The following is a 22,274-nucleotide window of genomic DNA, read 5'->3' on the forward strand; positions in this document are numbered from 1 at the left end:
GCAAGTGTGGAGCCAAACAGAGTACGATGCATAGACTGGATATAATTTTTTTTTTTTATTCGTTAGTTTTCATGGTCAAAATGAGAGATCAGGTGGCTGATCTTAAAATAAATCAATATTGAATTTTTATAGAGCGTTAAAGTTTTGCGAAGCCAGGGGGCGGGGTTACTTGATTGACAGTCTGATCTGGAACGATTGACAGGTTCTATGGAGGAGGCAGCAGAGACTCTGCTCTCCTCGTTTGGATTAATTCTGATATAATAACTGTTGGTTTATTTATCGGTGGAGCAGCAGAACCTTTTTCACAGACAGTTTTCCTGCACGTTGGCTTGTTTTAACCAGTTTTCTACCTTCGGCTGATTCTACCAGCAGACACTGAAAGGACTCTGATAGTTCGGTAAGTAAATGTTTATTTTCGTATCGGTGCCGCTTTTAATGCACTTTATATGCAGCTTTAGTGTCAGATATAATGTGTGCCATGCACTCCAGATGTTGGTGGAGTTTATTTCAGTGTGTGTTGACCAGAGAAGAAAGTTAGCATAGTAAATATTAGTTTTAATATTAGCCATGCTAACCGAGCTAGCTGCTCAGTCGTAGCCTGATTAAAGCTAACGTAGCATTAAGCTAACGATGTTTGTGTTGAGTTTCATGTAAAAATGTGATTAAAACAGAAACGTTAATGGTCTAGTTGTCCGTAATCAGCTTTAATTTGACACTAAAACAGACTCTGATACTTTTAAATGACATCAGTTTCATGAATTTGTTGAAAATTGTTGTTGTTGTGATGTTGCTGCTGATTCATGAAAACCAGATGATCCGTGTTGAAGATACATTTAGTTCTAGTATCAGAAGTACAAGAAGGAAAATGGAAGTTTAGTTCTGCTATGTCAAAGATTTCAGGAATAAAATAACTAAATGAGTCTTTATGCCTCAAACTTTATTTTACAAAAATGAAATAATGAAATAATCACAGATAATAAAAATATATATAGCAGAGAAAACCTGAGAGCATAATTTCCTGAAAAGTCTGTGAAGGAAAAGCAGCTTTTTATCCTGAAAGATCTGAATCAGCTCCAACATCTGCATCTGACAGCATCAAATCAACCACAAAGAAAAGAAAAAAGAAAATGACTTCTTTCTGATCACATCTGTTCCGCTGCTTACAGGCTGCTGCTTCTCACATTCTCCACATTTATTGTTCACTTTTAAAAGTTCAGCAGACAGGTGCTCTGCTTTGGAGTGTTACGATGTTGTTGGTGATGTGGAGAGTGAAGTTTCCGTTTCACCCACAGCGTGCTTTAGGGCAGCCAGGTCGGACTTGATGTTTGAAATGCTGACCGACAGCTCAGATTTAACTGTCTGTAGTTCCGTTTTGATGGATGTTAAATTTTCACTCAAAGCTGCCAGGAGCTGTGTCTTTAAAATAACTGCCATCTCCTTACAGAGTGAAAGCAGCAGTTCCTCCTTAAGGTCAGAGATTGCAGCATCTGAGGGCCTCTTCAAAAGAAGACGTAGTTGATGAAGGCGTTCTGGAGCAGGACCAGAAAGACCACGACCAAGCAGCCTTGAGATCTTAGGCAGCGTCTCCCTCAGGTGGGTGTCAACGGTGTTCACGGTCAGGTCTGTGGTAATCCCGTCAAAAAACAAAACAGGAAAAAATCTAGATTATAAATCAACATGTAGCCAAAGCACTCTGTGTATAATGCCATAGTATAGGATGTAGTTCAGAAAATGTCAAAGTATAGTATACTTTTCAAGAATAACATTATATGGCCTGTAGTTCATAGTATAGCATGTCAGCAAAAAAAACCCCATAGATTATTATGTGGTTCAAAAAACGCAAAATGATAGAATGTTGCCTAAAAATGTCATGTACAATATGTGGTTCAAAAAATGTCATGGTGCAGGATATTGTCAAAATAGTATGTTATTCAAAAAAACATCAGAATATAATATGTCATCTAAAAAATGACATAGAATAATATGTCATTGCACAAGTAAAAGTATAGTCATTTTTAAAACTGTTCAGATTCTTATAAAATGTTGCTAAAAAACAGTAAAAAAAACTAAAACAAAACAAAACGTCATAGTAATATGTCAATTTAAAAAGCCTATAGTATAGCGTGTCATCCAAAAAACGTCATAGCATAGCATGTCCTCCAAAAAATATTATAGAATAGCCATATCGTCCAAAAAACATCATAGAATAGCATGTCAAAAAAATGCGATTTTTCAACGTGTTGTAAAAACGTGCCATATGATGAAATAGTGTAAAGGAGGCCATGAAAAACACTCCAGAAAGGTTTTCTTTGAAAAAAAGTCATCATGAATTTTGGCGCAAAAAAAATGCCATAGTATACTATGTCGAAAACAAAATGTGATTTTTCAACATGTTGTAAAAACATGGCATATGATGAAATAGTGTAAAGGAGGCCGTGAAAAACACTCCAGAAAGGTTTTCTTTGAAAAAAAAATCATCATGAATTTTGGCGCAAAAAAAACGCTATAGTATACTATGTCGAAAAAAAATGCGATTTTTCAACATGTTGTAAAAACGTGCCATATGATGAAATAGTGTAAAGGAGGCCGTGAAAAACACTCCAGAAAGGTTTTCTTTGAAAAAAAAATCATCATGAATTTTGGCGCAAAAAAATGCCATATGTCGAAAAAAAATGCGATTTTTCAACATGTTGTAAAAACGTGCCATATGATGAAATAGTGTAAAGGAGGCCGTGAAAAACACTCCAGAAAGGTTTTCTTTGAAAAAAAAATCATCATGAATTTTGGCACAAAAAAAATGCCATAGTATACTATGTCGAAAAAAAATTCAATTTTTCAACATGTTGTAAAAACGTGCCATATGATGAAATAGTGTAAAGGAGGCCATGAAAAACACTCCAGAATGTTTTTCTTTGAAAAAAAAATCATCATGAATTTTGGCGCAAAAAAAACGCCATAGTATACTATGTCGAAAAAAAAATGCGATTTTTCAACATGTTGTAAAAACGTGCCATATGATGAAATAGTGTAAAGGAGGCCGTGAAAAACACTCCAGAAAGGTTTTCTTTGAAAAAAAAATCATCATGAATTTTGGCACAAAAAAAATGCCATAGTATACTATGTCGAAAAAAAATGTGATTTTTCAACATGTTGTAAAAACGTGCCATATGATGAAATAGTGTAAAGGAGGCCGTGAAAAACACTCCAGAAAGGTTTTCTTTGAAAAAAAAATCATCATGAATTTTGGCGCAAAAAAAATGCCATAGTATACTATGTCGAAAAAAAAATGCGATTTTTCAACATGTTGTAAAAACATGCCATATGATGAAATAGTGTAAAGGAGGCCATGAAAAACACTCCAGAAAGGTTTTCTTTGAAAAAAAAATCATCATGAATTTTGGCGCAAAAAAAACGCCATAGTATACTATGTCGAAAAAAAAATGCGATTTTTCAACATGTTGTAAAAACGTGCCATATGATGAAATAGTGTAAAGGAGGCCGTGAAAAACACTCCAGAAAGGTTTTCTTTGAAAAAAAAATCATCATGAATTTTGGCGCAAAAAAAAACGCCATAGTATACTATGTCGAAAAAAAATGCGATTTTTCAACATGTTGTAAAAACGTGCCATATGATGAAATAGTGTAAAGGAGGCCGTGAAAAACACTCCAGAAAGGTTTTCTTTGAAAAAAAAATCATCATGAATTTTGGCGCAAAAAAAACGCCATAGTATACTATGTCGAAAAAAAAATGCGATTTTTCAACATGTTGTAAAAACATGCCATATGATGAAATAGTGTAAAGGAGGCCGTGAAAAACACTCCAGAAAGGTTTTCTTTGAAAAAAAAATCATCATGAATTTTGGCGCAAAAAAAACGCCATAGTATACTATGTCGAAAAAAAATGCGATTTTTCAACATGTTGTAAAAACGTGCCATATGATGAAATAGTGTAAAGGAGGCCGTGAAAAACACTCCAGAAAGGTTTTCTTTGAAAAAAAAATCATCATGAATTTTGGCGCAAAAAAAACGCCATAGTATACTATGTCGAAAAAAAAATGCGATTTTTCAACATGTTGTAAAAACGTGCCATATGATGAAATAGTGTAAAGGAGGCCGTGAAAAACACTCCAGAAAGGTTTTCTTTGAAAAAAAAATCATCATGAATTTTGGCGCAAAAAAAACGCCATAGTATACTATGTCGAAAAAAAAATGCGATTTTTCAACATGTTGTAAAAACGTGCCATATGATGAAATAGTGTAAAGGAGGCCGTGAAAAACACTCCAGAAAGGTTTTCTTTGAAAAAAAAATCATCATGAATTTTGGCGCAAAAAAAACGCCATAGTATACTATGTCGAAAAAAAAATGCGATTTTTCAACATGTTGTAAAAACGTGCCATATGATGAAATAGTGTAAAGGAGGCCGTGAAAAACACTCCAGAAAGGTTTTCTTTGGAAAAAAAAGTCATCATGAATTTTGGCGCAAAAAAAATGCCATAGTATACTATGTCGAAAACAAAATGTGATTTTTCAACATGTTGTAAAAACGTGGCATATGATGAAATAGTATAAAGGAGGCCGTGAAAAACACTCCAGAATGTTTTTCTTTGAAAAAAAAAAATCATCATGAATTTTGGTTCAAATAAAACGCCATAGTATACTATGTCGAAAAAAAATATGCGATTTTTCAACATGTTGTAAAAACGTGCCATATGATGAAATAGTGTAAAGGAGGCCGTGAAAAACACTCCAGAAAGGTTTTCTTTGGAAAAAAAATCATCATGAATTTTGGCACAAAAAAACGCCACAGTATACTATGTCGAAAAAAAAATGTGATTTTTCAACATGTTGTAAAAACGTGCCATATGATGAAATAGTGTAAAGGAGGCCGTGAAAAACACTCCAGAAAGGTTTTCTTTGAAAAAAAATCATCATGAATTTTGGCGCAAAAAAAACGCCATAGTATACTATGTCGAAAAAAAATGCGATTTTTCAACATGTTGTAAAAACGTGCCATATGATGAAATAGTGTAAAGGAGGCCGTGAAAAACACTCCAGAAAGGTTTTCTTTGAAAAAAAAATCATCATGAATTTTGGCGCAAAAAAAATGCCATAGTATACTATGTCGAAAAAAATGCGATTTTTCAACATGTTGTAAAAACATGGCATATGATGAAATAGTGTAAAGGAGGCCGTGAAAAACACTCCAGAAAGGTTTTCTTTGAAAAAAAAATCATCATGAATTTTGGCGCAAAAAAAACGCCATAGTATACTATGTCGAAAAAAAAAGTGATTTTTCAACATGTTGTAAAAACGTGCCATATGATGACATAGTGTAAAGGAGGCAGTGAAAAACACTCCAGAAAGGTTTTCTTTGAAAAAAAAGTCATCATGAATTTTGGCGCAAAAAAAACGCTATAGTACACTATGTCGAAAAAAAATGTGATTTTTCAACATGTTGTAAAAACGTGCCATATGATGAAATAGTGTAAAGGAGGCCGTGAAAAACACTCCAGAAAGGTTTTCTTTGAAAAAAAAATCATCATGAATTTTGGCGCAAAAAAAATGCCATATGTCCAAAAAAAAATGCGATTTTTCAACGTGTTGTAAAAACGTGCCATATGATGAAATAGTGTAAAGGAGGCCGTGAAAAACACTCCAGAAAGGTTTTCTTTGAAAAAAAAATCATCATGAATTTTGGCACAAAAAAAATGCCATAGTATACTATGTCGAAAAAAAAATGCGATTTTTCAACATGTTGTAAAAACGTGCCATATGATGAAATAGTGTGAAGGAGGCCATGAAAAACACTCCAGAAAGGTTTTCTTTGAAGAAAAAAATCATCATGAATTTTGGCGCAAAAAAAACGCCATAGTATACTATGTCGAAAAAAAATGCGATTTTTCAACATGTTGTAAAAACGTGCCATATGATGAAATAGTGTAAAGGAGGCCGTGAAAAACACTCCAGAAAGGTTTTCTTTGAAAAAAAAATCATCATGAATTTTGGCGCAAAAAAAATGCCATAGTATACTATGTCGAAAACAAAATGTGATTTTTCAACATGTTGTAAAAACGTGGCATATGATGAAATAGTGTAAAGGAGGCCGTGAAAAACACTCCAGAAAGGTTTTCTTTGAAAAAAAAATCATCATGAATTTTGGCGCAAAAAAAATGCCATAGTATACTATGTCGAAAAAAATGCAATTTTTCAACATGTTGTAAAAACATGGCATATGATGAAATAGTGTAAAGGAGGCCGTGAAAAACACTCCAGAAAGGTTTTCTTTGAAAAAAAAAGTCATCATGAATTTTGGCGCAAAAAAAACGCTATAGTATACTATGTCGAAAAAAAATGCGATTTTTCAACATGTTGTAAAAACGTGCCATATGATGAAATAGTGTAAAGGAGGCCGTGAAAAACACTCCAGAAAGGTTTTCTTTGGAAAAAAAATCATCATGAATTTTGGCACAAAAAAACGCCACAGTATACTATGTCGAAAAAAAAATGTGATTTTTCAACATGTAAAAACGTGCCATATGATGAAATAGTGTAAAGGAGGCCGTGAAAAACACTCCAGAAAGGTTTTCTTTGAAAAAAAAGTCATCATGAATTTTGGCGCAAAAAAAACGCCATAGTATACTATGTCGAAAAAAAAATGTGATTTTTCAACATGTTGTAAAAACGTGCCTTATGATGAAATAGTGTAAAGGAGACCGTGAAAAACACTCCAGTAAGGTTTTCTTTGACAAAAAAATCATCATGAATTTTGGCGCAAAAAAAACGCCACAGTATACTATGTCGAAAAAAAAATGTGATTTTTCAACATGTTGTAAAAACGTGCCATATGGTTTAGTATGTTGTCCAAAGTGTCACAAAAACGTCATAGTTTAGTATGTCGTCCAAAATATCACTGAAATGTCGTAATTTAGTATGTCGTTCAAAATGTCACAAAAACGTCATAGTTTAGTATGTTGTCCAAAATATCACTAAAACGTCATAGTTTAGTATGTCGTCCAAAATGTGACAAAAACGTCATAGTTTAGTATGTTGTCCGAAATATCACTAAAACTTCATAGTTTAGTATGTCGTCCAAAATATCACTAAAACGTCATAGTTTAGTATGTCGTCCAAAATGTCACAAAAACGTCATAGTATAGCATGTGGCTCTAAAAACGTCATAGTATAGTGTTTAGTCCACAAAATGTTGTTTTGTCCCGGCTGTCTGAAGTAGGTGAGGAGCAACACAAAAACAGTCCAAACGCTGGTTTCCAGAGGGTTAGATGAGAATTTATTTGAAAGAGTAAGTTTACAACAACACAACATGTGAGGGGGTTAAAAGCAAATGGGTGTTAGTAAAATAGAAATAAACAGAACTAAAAGTGAACTTCACGTTGACATTGATGGACATTCCAACCAGGAACAAAGTAAAAGATAATCAATACAAAAAAAACTCTTCCTGTTCACCTCTTAAAACCCAAAAACACACCGCAGTAGCACACTAAACTAAAACTACCAATGGGTTCCCTGTTTTCCTTTGTGAACAATTCAAAGGTCCCTCTCTATCTCCCCACACATCCACCAACCACTGGAACACATCTCCAAAGTTCTGCCGGGCCAGCTCAGCTTCCCCTCAGAAGAAGTGCGCCACCTGCCAGATGAAGGAGCCTTTTGAGAGGCAGCTGGCATCGTGATTGGACTGTACTTTGGTCTGTTCCAATCCAGCTTCAGCTCCAGAGACGGCAGGCGGGACGAGTCAACGGAGGCCGGGTGGACGAAGGCATGCAGCTGAGTACAATCCAGAAAACAACAGAGGAGGAGTGCAGTGGCCCAGGCCAGAACAACCAGAGTAGCATCGTATGTCTCTTAGAAAACATCATAGTATAGCCTTTGGTATGAAAAAACGCCATCATATACATCGTATATTGTACAAATAACAAGTCAAAGGAAAGAGACATACATTGTAGAATTGTAGTAATTGTGGGCTGACTGATTTACTGATTATCAGTATTTTATTTTTTACTGATTTACGGTAATAAATACATTTAAAAATGGCGCTACTTTGGCTCTGAACCTTTATCTACCTGTGGTCGCTCTGTCTTCTGGAGTGATTTGATTGGTTATACGTCACGAATAAAACTCCTTTAACTTAACATCTGTAAACAAAACAAAAACGTATCAACAAAGTTTTCTGTTAGAGTTTGTGTTCTTCTAAGTTTAACTCCAAGATTTTAAATACTTTCATTTACTGCAAATGAATATACTCCAAATGTCTCACTAATAATCATTATCAGCCTTAAAAACCCACAAAACACCCCTCTATACTCGACCACACTTAGTACAGTCCGGTTCCCCCTTCTATAAATCTGCTTGGAATCTTCCACTTCCTGTTTGTCAAAGTGGCCTTCTACCTGGACAGGTTTTGTTGGAGCTCATGCAACAAACATTTTGGGTAACTGCACTTTAATATGGATGGATGACACTGAATTAGAGTCTGTTTTAATGAGACTGAGTTAAGATGTGTAGCTCTGTCATTAAATAGGAAATTATTTCTCAGAATTCACAGAGAAAAGTCTGAAATGTTTGCTAGGTTAGCATCCCACATGTTCTTTGGCTCAGCTAAAGCTAACTCTCTCCAACTTCTGGATCTCTTGAGTTGCTTGTTGTTAAAATATCTTGCTAGAGGTGCTGAAGCTCAGAAAGTCTGAGATGTTTGTTCAAAATAAGCTCATTCTCAAGTCTTATCTGAACTGTCCTCTTTTGTTTGAACTTTCCCTAAACTTAGGAGTTAATGACAGAGCAGCACATCCAGACTCAGTCTCATTTATGTAGAGATTAAACTTCAGTGTCATTCATTGATGTTAAAGTGCAGTTTTTCAAATGTTTGTTGCACATGCTCCCGACCAAACCAGTCCAGGTGGAAGACGATGTGAAGAGAAAGCTCCAGAGGATGAATATCACACATTTACGTTGGAAATAAATGTCCTTTAATTAGACATTGTCATGCAAAAGTTGGATTTCCCTTTGTTGAGTGTTTTGTTGATGTTGGTTTCTAAATGTTTTTTGACACTCGGCCCCAAAGATTAAAACCTTCTACGGCTCACAAGCTGCAACAATTCACACATTATCAACTATCTTTCTGACTAAACTAAGATAAAAAGTGAAAAACTGCCTGATTCCTGCATCATGAATGTAAATCTTTTTGGTTTTTATGACAGTAAACTGAATATATTTGGGTTTGACATTTTATAAACCAAAACAAGAAATGAATTACTGGAGAAAACAATCAACAGATTAATGGACAAAGAAAATGTGTTTTCCAACATATATGGCTGAATTACTCCAACATTACAAGATACATACAATTTTAATTCAATTTTATTTATATAACGCCAATTACAGGTCAAATTGTCTCAAGACACTTTATTTTTATATTTTTTTGTCATATTTAAAATATGACAAAGTAAGAAATTTAAACCTCTTGACTAATCCAATTTATTATTTGGTTTTTAAGAGACTAATGACAATTAAAATAACTTTCTCCACTAAAACTAATAAACATGAGGTCAAATAGAAGGAACAGTTTTAAATACTGCAGTCCCACGACGACAAGAATAAAGTTTGTCAACAAAAACTAAATCTGCTGGTGGATTCCATTAAAGTCCTAATAAATGATAATAAAGTGTGATACTAAAGGTTTGTGGTGCTAAAAATGTCAAGTAAAGATATCAAGTTGAACATCTGGATGGAGGTTGATAAAAGTTGACCTCCTTCATTTCTCTGGAGCGACTCCATGGATTTTATGGATGGTGGTTAAAGACCTGCTCTTCTAGTCGTCTTCCTTCTAGTCGCTGTAAAAAGTCAGTCCATCCTGGCCGACTTCAACACCTCTTCATGACAACTTGTTCTGCCTCGACCTGGTGGAAACTCCAGAAACTCGGGAAAACCTGTGGAGACTCGAAGAACTCGTGGAGACTCGAAGAACTCGTCGGGGGGGGAAGGTGTGGTGGGTGGTGGGGGGAGGGGGGAGTAGAGGGGGGAGGCCGCCACCCACCTCCCCGCCTACTCTCCGCCCTGACTCCACCCAGACTCCGCCTTGGCTCCACCCATGTGGTCACTTCAGGAACTACGATGCCAAAGGGACGACGAATTTATTTCTTTTATCTGATCTGTAGCTCAGTGAGTTAAGGATTTGCCTATGGAGCTGCAGGTCGCTGGTTCAAGACCAGACACTTCTTAAATTTTCTCAAAATCCTGACAAAGACAAAGAAAGAAAATGCCAGTGGCGGGTCTTGAACCTGCGACCTTCCACTGTGTAGTCTCTTCTTATCCCCTGAGCTACTCGCTCAGATACTAATTCTTTTTTTTTGCGCATTTATCATCTATTTTTTGTCGTTTTCGAGTTTTTTTTTAACTCGAGTCTCGACTCGACCGTTTTTCTCAGGAGGTTGGACTTCAGCCTTTGTGCTGGAGGGTTGAACCCTCAGTTCCAAGACTTTCCAAAGCCTCCACACCTCCCGAGTCCTCAGGACCTGAGCTTTCACACAGTCTGAGGGCTGAAATTTTCTAAGTCCCACAGTAGTTCTCTGTTAGATTGAACTTTCAGACAGTCCAAGGACTGATATCTTCTAAGTTCCTGAGTAGTTCTCTGTTAGTTTGAACCTTTAGACAGTCTGAGGACTGAAGTTTTTAAAGTTTGTCAGTACTTCTCTGTTAGTTTGAACCTTTAGACAGTCTGAGGGCTGAAGATTTCAAAGTTTCTCAGTACTTCTCTGTTAGTTTGAACTTTCTGGTTAACAGAAGCCTTAAAACTTGTGACCATGAGTCTTGATTTCACATTTAGACCATCGATCTGAGTTCTTCTCAGACCTTCACCTGTGAGTTTTTTAGAAATCCTCAACAAACTTTGATTCTCGTCACTGAACAGTAAAGTTTGTGGAGATCAGAAGGTAACATTAGTTTGATCGATGCCTTCAACTACTTGTAGACTTTATCTGGAAAGCAGTTTTCTGAAATGAGTTCTAAGTAAATCTGTCCACAATCAAACCAAGAACATAGAAAGAGGAAATGTTTGAAGAAACAACTTGTTTTCATTTCAGACTAGAAAAGGCTTTAATTCCTTTATCTGTTTTTGCTCTTTTTGATCGTTTTATTGTTTCTTCTGTTTAATTTGATCTTCTAAAGTCTAACTGGTGTCTTTTCAAATGTTTTGTCTTTAGTTTGATTCTTCTTAAATGTTTAGTTTTGCTCTTTTCTCACCTTTTATTCTTTTCTGTCTGATTTGATTTCAAAATGTTTTGTCTTTTTAATGTTTAATTGTTGTCTTTTTCAAATGTTTTATCAGCTTGTTTGAAAAATTTCCTTTTCTTTCCCCGTGTTTAATTTTTTTTCAACTAAATCTTTAAGGTTTTTCTTTTTAAATGCTTCATTTTATTTTCTGTTTAATTCCTATTTAAAGTTTTGTCTTTAAGATTTAATTTTCTAATTAAACATTTAATTTTTTAATTAAATGTTTAATATTCATCTTGTTTAATTGTATTTTTAAATGTTTATCTAAAATATTTCATCTTTAATGTTTAATATTTTTGTTTAAAAATTGTTGTTTAATTTTAAAATTACATTTTGTATCTTGTTTAATGATCGAATTAAATATTTTGTCTGTTTAATATAGTTTAATTGTATTTAATGTTTAATTTTCTTTTTAAAAGTTTTATTGTATTAAATGCTTTTTTCCTTTGACTTTATTGCTTTTTTCATGTAGTTTATTTCTTTAATCTTTTTCTGTCAAGATTTTAACCCCAACCTTAAAAATGAAACAAACCCTTAAATCACAATGAAAATACTTCTGTTGTCACAATCATGAGTTAGTCAATTATTCAGTTTATCAATTCAACTTTATTTGTTTAGCACCTTTCACACAGATGACAAAACTAAACAAGCAAAGAAAAAAACTATGCTAAAACTATGATTAAAACTCAAAAACATAAAAAAAAGATTTAACATGGTAATAAAATATGTTGTGTCCAGGGGATGGAGGGAGTTTATTGAAGTCTTCTTGGGCTCACATGGGAAATCATTTAAAATATAAACTTGATATTCAGTCTAAGGAAACTGCAGAGCGACAGAAGAACCAACAATATCTCCTGTTTTCTCCTTTAATGAGTCGACTCTTCTTGTGCTTTCAGACCAAAGAACTACAGACTCTTCACAACCTGCTCAAACTCTTGGTACAGGACCTCACCACACGGGTCAAGAAGGTTTCCGTCTCATTTCTACTCTGAAGCTCACCTTCTCCTGCTCAAACTGCTGACAAATGTTTCTGCTGCTCTAAAGTCTGGTCTCCAGAACTTCCTAAAAACTCTCAAAGTCTCTTCTGCTGCAGGTTGCTTTGTAGAACTGTTCCAGAAAACCTCACTAAACCACATGGAGGGGCCTCAAGATAGTCGTCCAAATGAAACCATACAAAAACCAAACTAGCACAACCCAAACGCTAAAGTCTCCTGCAGCCTACCAGAGAACCTCTGAGAACAGAGAATCAGGACAGGAACTCTTACCTTCTGGACAACCAACGTTGGTTCACAAACAAGAATACAGAATGTGTCTGACCAAAAACCTCTAAAGACTCACTACAGCCAAGATAAAGACACAACTCAGCTACCAAATCCACTAATCACTGCACACATTAGCACCATGTGCTAACTGTGGCTAAAGAACCACATTTACCAAGACAACTATCCAGTACAAAGCCCTAAAACACACCAAGAAACACATTAAAGACGATTTTACTGCTGGAAGCTGCAAGCCAACGCCTAAAGAACAAACTAAAGCAATGGAGCCAAACCCGGTTCAGTGGTGAAGAGAAGCAGAGGAAATGTTTGTCTGCAGCTAAATAAAGCAGGAAGACACTGAGCTGCTCAGGTGTTCCTGATAACACCAAGCAGCCACCTGGACAGCCAATAGGAACACAGCTTCCTGGAAGTCCAGAGGGCTGGCTTAGTCAAGGAAATTTAGTTTAAAGTTGAAGCAGAAAGTTAACAAAGAAAGTTGAAAACCACCTTCTGATCCCTGAAATCTCTGAGTTTTCACACAAAGAACACCTGAACATGTCAAACTGGTTCCATAGTAGAACCATCATTGTAAAAACGTCATAGTATGGTGTGTTGCTCAAAAAACATTAGGACCCGGCTGTCTAGGGTCGCCGAGGAACAACACAAAAACAGGACAAACGCTGGTTTCCAGGGGGTTAGGCAGCTATTTATTTGAAAGAGTAAGTTTACAACAACACAACATGTGAGCAGAAAAATCACAGTCTGTCTTTAGTTCAGCTGAAAATAACAGTTATTGTCTTTTTTATTGGCCAAACTTTTCAGGAAGTAGATGAATAATTGAAGCTCTCATGTAGAAGTCCAACTTATTTTGGATCCTTGTGGAGAGTTTAATCTTAGAGTTTGTAAAGCTGTTGAGTTTTTAGAGTCACATGGATTGTTTAGACATTTAATAAACAAGTCCTGAAATAAAATTACAGTTGTGGATTTCTGTCATTTAGTCTGGACTAAAATAACAGCAGCATAAATCTCAAACGTCATTATGAGGAGTCTGGATTGAGGTTTCTCACTTGATAATGATCAAAACATGAAATTTAGCTTGGTTTAAAGGAATATTCCACCTTAAATCTTTGAATGTTACCTAAAAGGTTGGTTTTAGGAAGTATTCCACCTACAAGGTCCTCACACATCCACCTTAAAGGAGCATTCCACCAAAAATCCTTGGACATACACCTAAAATGTTGGTTTAACCGAGTATTCCATCCAAAATCCTCAAAGAGACCTGAGGGGCTGGTTAAAAGGAATATTCCACCTAAAACCTCAAATATAGACCCAAAAGGGTGGTTTAGAAAAATCCTTCAATGTAGACCAAAAAAGTTAGTATGGAGGAATATTCCACCTGAAATGTAGACCTGAGAAGTAGGTTTGGAAGAATATACCATCCTAAACATCCTTAAATGTACACTAAAAGACGGTTTGGAAGAAAATTCCACCTAAAATCCTCCAATGTAGACCTAAAATGTGAGTTTAATGGTATATTCCACCTAAAATTCACTACTGTAGACCTTGGAGGTTGGTCTGATGGTATATTCCACCCAACATCCTTGAACATAAACTTAAAAAGTTCGTTCAACGGAATATTCCACCTAAAATCCTTCAATGTAGACTAAAAAATCTTGGTGTAAAGGAGTATTCCACCTTAAATATAGACCTAAAGGATGGTTTGGAGTAATATTCTGCTCTAAAATCTTCCAATGTAGACCTAAAAGGTTGATCTGATGGTATATTCTACCCAACATCCTGGAATATTTACCTAAAAGGTTGGTTTAATGGTATATTCCCAGAAGAACCCTTGAACATCGGGCTTAATGGTATATTCCACCCAAAATACTTGTACATATACCAAGAAGTCAGTGTAAAGGAAATGTAGACCTAAAAGGATTGTTTAAAGCAATATTTAAATGATTATTTTCATTATTTAATAATCTGTAACCCTGGCAAACTTATTTTTATCATTTTTTTTTAGTGCAAGTCACAAATAAAGGAGCTCTTGGTTTTTACCAGCGTTACTGAGTCCAAAGCTGCTGTTTCAACACAGAACGTTCACATGCATCCACAAACCTCTCAGCACTCAAACATCCACAGACAGGAGGCCGGCTGGACCGAGGCTCAGCGGCATCCTCAGACCCACGAGTCGGGGAGTCGCTGAACTTGTTGGTCCGGTTTGAAGGCCTCCATGTGGTCCAGTAGAAGTTCACGTAGTCAGTGTTGGCTTTGATCCGCAGCGACTGGCCACCATCAGGTGGACCGGCTCGTCCTCGTAGGGCTCCTCCTGTAGCCTTGAGGGAACCACAGGAACATTCAGTAGATGTTGGAGTTCTTCCTGTCAGGCTCGTGGTAGAACGGCTCTGAAGAATCTTGTACTCGTCTTATCTGGAACAATCTAACAGCCTAAACTGTTAACAGCCGTGTAAAGAAGCAAACACTCAGGCAGAGATTAGGACTCAAACTAGATTTATTTTAGAAAACAAATCAGCTTAGAGGCATTTGTTCACACGTGGCTGAATAGGAGGCCGTCCAATCAGGTTCGAGGTCTTCACTCTGTAGGTTGTTTGTTGGGTGAGACTCTTGGACCTCCATCAGCTGACGTGGATGTTTGATGGTCTTCCTCTCTAGTGCCAGATGATTCATCCATGAATTCAGCAGCTACAGACTGAAATGAAGCTCATGCTACTGTTAATGAATTCCTGTTCCAGATCAAATGTTCAGAGCTCAACTTGAATGCAGCCGTCTGCTGTCTGATAGTTTTTCCTCATTGTAGTCTTCAATAAAGTCTTTTTCCTCATGTCAGGATGTGGTGAGACTCTTTCTCAGTCGCTGCAGACGTCCCTCATTGTGCATCTCCAGAGAAGAAACAGAAAAACTGATCACTGCTTCAGCATCAAACGCTCTCCAGCACTGAGAGTGTTTTAGGAATTCATTCATTGTGTTGTGAACTTTGAAGGAGCAGAAACTTTACAGCTGCCAAAGATATGAGCTCCAATTCTGGATGTTTTAGGAAATGAAGTTCATCAAATAAAAACTTGATTTTTGCTGATAACTCTCATTAAATTACTGAAGAAATCCAACATAAAAACCTGTAAACTCTCAGGCAGCTTTTGTTAAAGTTTGTCTATAATTCTATCATCATGTTCTGGAACCAGGACTCTGCAGAAGTTCCTTCAATCAGATACTTGTGTGTTTCTATTTAAGGCCTCAGGTTTGAACGTACAGCAGAGGATTACAAAGGAGTGATTTTAATATTTAAATCAGTCCAGTAAATGTTTGGAGTAAAAATGATTAAAATGTTGATTTAGTTTTGTGTCAAATAATATTGTAGAGTCTCACTTAAATATATCCAAATGAGTTCAGTGTATTTACATTTTACAGAATATTTGATTTCTTTATCTCAATACTGTAGGGTCTGACCCTAAATATTATAATGATGTCAGTTTAAATAATATTTTAGTGCAGAGTCATAAACTTTAATCAGCTAAACTTACATAATAAATATCACTGCACAATCTTAACCTGAACATTCATATTATTGAGGTAAATTTACATAAATCCTGATATTCTTGAGTCTTAACTGGAATATGTCCAACATGTGCTGATAAACAACAATCAGACCAACTTTCAGATGATATTTTTTGTGGTTGTGAGACTAAATTCCTCCACATTCTGGAACTTTACATGCAGTAGCTGTAGGAATAAATAAAAATAAAATCTGTTCATTTCCACATTATGCACTTTTATTTATTCTTAATATCTCAGACTGAATGGTATCTGGCAGTAAAAACAAACTCATCTGCTGGACTGCATTTCCCAAAATGGAAACATGGACAGAATTTAACACTCATGTATCCATGGCAACGTTAACGTTTCTGCTTCTTACCAAAGTTCACAACACAAGTAAAGATTTTAATGTAAAACTTCAGGGATGACTGCTGACCATAAGTATTCTGATCAATACTTCATGATCAATACAGACCTGATCAAAATCTTAAGACCAGTTGAAAAATAGCTCGAATTTACCTTTTGCACATTTGGATCTTAATGAGGTTTTAAGTAGAGCTACAATATGCAAAAGCAAGAAGGGGGAGTGAGACAAAAAGCACTTTGAAAAAGTAATTTATTGAAAACAACAAGTAAAGTGAAATAGGCTGTTTATCAGCTGATCAAAAGTTTAAGACCACAGGCTATAAAAGCCCAAATCTGCTCAAAATTCTCATTTTCTGTCAGGCATTCACACGGTCATGTCCTCCTGATGGCTAAAGCTAAGAAGCTTTCTCTTCTTGAACATGGTCGGATCATCGAGCTGCATAAGCAAGGCCTCTCGCAGTGTATCATTGCTGCTGAGGTTGGATGCAGTAAGACAGTCATTCTAAATCTTTTGAAAGATCCTGAGCATTATGGAACAAAAAAGTCAAGTGGTAGACCCCCAAAAAATTACACCTGCGCTGAGCTGGACGATCCGATTGGCTGTCCGTCAAGACACAGGGCGGTCCTCGACCCAAATTAAGGCCCTTACTGGTGCCGACTGCAGCGCAATAACCATCAGACGGCATCTGCGGGAAAAGGGTTTCAAAAACAAAAAACGAATTCAAAGACCTCGTCTCCTACAACGCCACAAAACTGCCCGTTTAGACTTTGCCAGGGAGCATCAAACATGGGACATTGAAAGGTGGAAAAAAGTTTTATTCTCTGATGAGAAAAAATTTCACCTTGACGGTCCAGATGGCTTCCAACATTACTGGCATGACAAGGAGATCCCACCTGAGATGTTTTCTACCCGGCACAGTGGAGGGGGGTCCATCATGATCTGGGTGCTTTTTCATTCAGTGGAACACTGGAGCTTCAGGTGGTGCAGGTCGTCAAACGGCGGCTGGTTACGTGCAGATGTTGCAGCAGGCATCCCTCATGACTGAGGGCCCTCGTCTGTGTGGTAACAGCTGGGTTTTTTAACAGGACAACGCTGCAGTTCACAATGTTCGCTTGACCAAGGACTTCTTCAGGGAGAATAACATCACTCTTTTGGACCATCCCGCATGTTCACCTGATTTAAATCCCATAGAGAACATTTGGGGATGGATGGCAAGGGAAGTTTATAAAAATGGCCATCAGTTCCAGACAGTTGATGTCCTTCGTGAAGCCATCTTCACCACTTGGAGCAATGTTCCCACCAGCCTCCTGGAAACACTCGCATCAAGCATGCCCAAACCAATTTTTGAAGTGATTAACAAGAACGGTGGAGCTACTCATTACTGAGTCCTACTGAGAACATTTTTTGTTCTGGTTTGGAGAGTTTTTTGTAATTTTTTGAGCGATGGTCTGAAACTTTTGATCAGCTGATGAACAGCCTATTTCAGTTTACTTGTTGTTTTCAATAAATTACTTTTTCAAAGTGCTTTTTGTCTCACTTCCCATTCTTGCTTTTGCATATCGTAGCTCGACTTAAAACCTCATTAAGATCCAAATGTGCAAAAGGTAAATTCTAGCTATTTTTCAACTGGCCTTAAGATTTTGATCAGGTCTGTATCAGGACAGATGTTACAACTCCAGCTGTTGCATTAGACTGCAGTTATTTACAGAGAAATTAAAACATCACATTCCTCATAAAAACTAGATGGGACTTTTATTAAATAAAGAGTTGGTGAATAAACAGTGTAAAAAGTGCAAAGCAGCTCCATTAAATCAGGAGATGTGAGACTTCCACAGCATGGATCACCATCTGCTGTGTTGATTCATGGCTGAATGTCAGAATGAACTGAGATAGAAAAGCTGCTTTGAGCTGCAACATTACGGTCTGACAATCCAACACCATCACAGTTTTCATCTGGTTGTTTTGCTCCAACATGCTGTGAAGTTCAGTTTTTACCTGAATCAATACAGAGATTCTATTTCCAACCAAGACTGGAATAAAAATTAGAATGTTATGAGGTTATTAATGCAACTAAATCCTTTCAGATGGAAGGATTTACTTCTAAGTTCTAATTCAAGTTTCAGTTGGAGCACATTGCATTCACAAAGAAAAACAGTGATACCTTCATAGCAACATTTAATAAACCTAAAGCTTCCCTGTTGGCTCATTGGTGGAGTTTGTTACTGAGCATCTGAACCTTAAATCCAGTGAGATGACCATCTTCAGTCGAGGCCAGTCAGAGAACTTCAAGACCTTCCATCAGCTGGACCAGATGTGGCATCATCTCCCTCTGAACATCTGGATGACAGGAGAAAAGACAGAAATCAAACACAGATCACACAAATACAATTTATTCACTTTCATCATTTTATAAAAGTAGCATGAACTTTATTAAAACTTGACAACATCAGTAATGAAAATGTTTTTATCTCGTGTTGAAGCTAAATTTAAAGTCAATTTTAATGACAGTTTATCCTGAGAGGAGTGAGAATGGAGCTTTTATTTCCCTTTTAGAATATTCCCTCAAAATATTCGGTTTATTATTGGCTTTAGAAGCATTTTTCTTTACTTATTTTTTACATACCTCAGACTGATGCACTTTGCTGGTTTGCAGAGAATTTCATGTTCAATGACAATAAAGATCTTCTATTATAACATATTTTGCTAAAACAAGAACTGCAAACCATCTCAACCATCTCTCAGTCTGCAAAATTCCAACTGCGACAAAGAATTATCTGATGTAATTATTATAATCTTTACTGAACCAGCCCTGGAATTAATAAAAATCTGTATATGGATATGATTTTCTCTGATGGGACCACTAAAACTGCATACAATAAAGTAAATCTCTTCTGCACTGCACACATACTACACTTTTGTATAACTCTGGATGTCAGAGTAAAGGCAGACAGATCCACCGATCAGCCACAACATTCTGACCACTGACAGCTGAAGAAAACAACATCCATCATCTTGTTCTAATGCAACGTTCTGCTGGGAAACCTTGACATTCATGTGGATGTTTGACATGTACCACCACCTAAACACTGCAGGACAAACAACCCTCTAGTCTCCATGGCAACAGCAGCCCTTGATACCAGCTGCCTCCCTCAGCAGGACAAACTAAAACTGCTCAGGAGTGGTCCGAGGAACACGACAGAGCTAAGCTGTTCACCTGGGTTCCACACTCCCCACATCCACATCTGATGGAGCATCTGTGGGATGGTCCAGGATCAGCCTGGTCTAGGTAGGACCCACCCTGCAACCCACAGGATCCACAGAATCCACAGGATCCCCAGAGGTTCTGATGAACCACTGGGTCAGAGGAGTTTTAGCAGCATAAAGGGACCAACACAGTATTAGTCAGGTGGTCAGAATGTTATACTGTTATATTGTCATGCTGATTATATGATCAGTAAATGTTACCATCAATTATAACGTCCACATTGATCAGGAAAAAAACCAACAACTATCAGTTCATTCAGAAACTGGGGGGTTAAACCTAAAAACACAGACCTCAACAGCAGTTTGTTTCAAAGCAGAACACCAGCTGGTTTTCACTAAAGAAGCTTCAGAACAACAATTAAATGACAGTTTTGTTCTCATTAAGTTCAGAGTCAGCCAAAATAATGTACACACATCAGGAAAAGAAAAACTTTTATAAATATTTCATATGTATAAGTACTTCTATACATATAGATTCCTCTTTCTAAGTTTGATCAAATCACGATAACTCTGTGTCCTGTTGTACGATGTTTTCCCAACAGATGGCGCTACCCTCATGAATGGAGCATCAACAAGTGACGTCTACAACACAACAGAAATGTCTGGAAGCCAGTGGCCACCACTTTGAGCACCTCTTGTAATTGTAGAGGCCAAAGATAACTTTTATTAATCTCGTGATGTCTGAATAAATTTGGTATTGAAATATTTATGCAAGTTTTTCTTTTTCTGATGTGTGTAAACATTATTTTGGCTGACTCTGTATAATGGGTTTCTGACAGGTCTCCAGGCAACATCTTTTTATAATAATGACAAACATACCTGCATTCTACAGGAGTGATTTTCCTCATGTGCAGGTAAAGATGTGTGAGGAGCTTAGAGATGACAGGAGCAGGAGTCATCCTCACTAATTCAGCTTCCACCTAGAAACAGAAAGACCACAAACACACATACTGATATACTCTCAAACGTTCAACTTCACAGCCTCAAAATATCTGTTTAGGAAGTGTTGTGTTTCTAAATTCTGCTGAAAGCGTTGACAAACATTCTCTTACAAGGTTGTGTAAAAAAGCAGCCTGTCCTCTGAGCTACTGAGAAATCTTCCTGAACAAAGTTTCTACGTGTAAACCAGCTCAACAAAAACTAAAGCCTCAGCCAGAGATAACAGGTATTGCAAATTATAAACAACTTTCTTTGTTAGCTCAGACTTTCTGCTTCAACCTCACATAAAAAGGGGAGTTTAACTCGTCAGGTGACTGAAAATGAACGGCTTGTGCGGTTCTAGATCCAAAAGTAGGATGTTTCAACTCATGTTTTACTACAAATACATACAGTAATAAATAAATACAATGGCTGGTTGTTAGTTTATTCACTATTAATGTCACTTTATATACTGGATTGAACTTGAGCAGTGGAAAAGAGAAGGAATTTAATGAAATTATGGAGATTCAGAGAGGTAATGTTGTGCAATGTTAAGTTAAGCGCGGTTTAATTCAAACCAGCTGAATGTTAAACTTCAGTGCAGCTGAACGGGTTTCAGTTAACCTTAAAGTAAAATAACTTTTTTAAAAGCTAAAATTCACAGTAGAGAAATACAGGTTGAGAAGGTCATTCTAATAATGAGGACCACTGCGGCAGCAACTAACACAGGTGTTCAGCGGTAAGTTAGCCACCTGTGTTTATTAGCCCGCTGGCTAACTTAGCCGCTTAGCTAGCTAACGCGTCCGGACCAACTGCTCAAACACGACAAAACACAACTCTTCACAAGTCGCTGACTTAACGTACAACAAAACAACGCTACTGGTTAGAAGTATTTATCTTCTTACCGTGTTTTACTCCAAAAACAAGGTCAAAAACAGCCAGAGATGCTACCAGATGTGCCGACCATAGATACATACAGCAGACTAGATCCGCTAGCGCGCTGTCTTCTATATTGTCTATGGTCTGACCAATCACTGCTCTTTGGCTCTCAGTCAGTCTGACCAATCACTGCTCTCTGGCTCCACCCTCTGAGAATCTTGTTGTCGTTTGGCTCCACACTTGCTGATGACCACTTCCGGTCTCAGAAAATGAAAAAACGGACCTTTTCTCGTTTCTGTCTCTTACTGATTTAATTTTTTTGTTATTCTAAATATAAAATGAAAATCAAAGCATTTTTAAAATTTCCTATATCCCTTTTTTATCATGAAAATGAAAAACGACGTTTCAATTTTAATTTCAATTGAAAATTTCAATTTTAATTTTTGTATTTTAAAACGAAAATCAAATAACCACTCCTTTTTTGTTTTTCAATACCCGTTTCAGAACGAAAAATCCGATTGCCAAAATATACACGGACTACGGACCGTCTTTGAGCTCATTTTGTTGCTTTTGTTGTCATAATTTTGCTTCTCAGAAGACACTCTTTGTTCTCCCTACTTGGTTGTGCTGTTTCCATGGAGGTGCAGGACTTTATATTGTAGTTAATAATGAGCAAAGTGACTAAAACTGACATTCACAAAGAAAACGCGCTGAAACTGTTCAATTTCTCTTAGTTTTCTTGTCAGAA

At 36.7% G+C, this 22,274-nt stretch overlaps 2 long non-coding RNA genes across 2 annotated transcripts; one reads left to right on the forward strand and one right to left on the reverse strand.

Moving 5' to 3' along the window:
- The first annotated feature begins 238 nt into the window (after positions 1-238).
- On the forward strand, positions 239-9,505 carry LOC129350931 (uncharacterized). The gene is made up of 3 exons (XR_008604525.1): positions 239-397; positions 1,445-1,593; positions 7,553-9,505. It is a non-coding gene; the product is annotated as an uncharacterized LOC129350931 (long non-coding RNA).
- Positions 9,506-18,120: 8,615 nt separating this feature from the next.
- LOC129350928 (uncharacterized) lies at positions 18,121-21,667 on the reverse strand. Its single transcript, XR_008604522.1, has 4 exons — positions 21,553-21,667; positions 20,549-20,649; positions 19,680-19,819; positions 18,121-18,802 (listed from the first exon to the last, which is right to left on the reverse strand). It is a non-coding gene; the product is annotated as an uncharacterized LOC129350928 (long non-coding RNA).
- Positions 21,668-22,274: the final 607 nt, after the last annotated feature.

The sequence above is a fragment of the Amphiprion ocellaris genome, chromosome 17 (genome assembly GCF_022539595.1).
Source record: "Amphiprion ocellaris isolate individual 3 ecotype Okinawa chromosome 17, ASM2253959v1, whole genome shotgun sequence".
In the NCBI taxonomy this organism is placed as follows: domain Eukaryota; kingdom Metazoa; phylum Chordata; class Actinopteri; family Pomacentridae; genus Amphiprion; species Amphiprion ocellaris.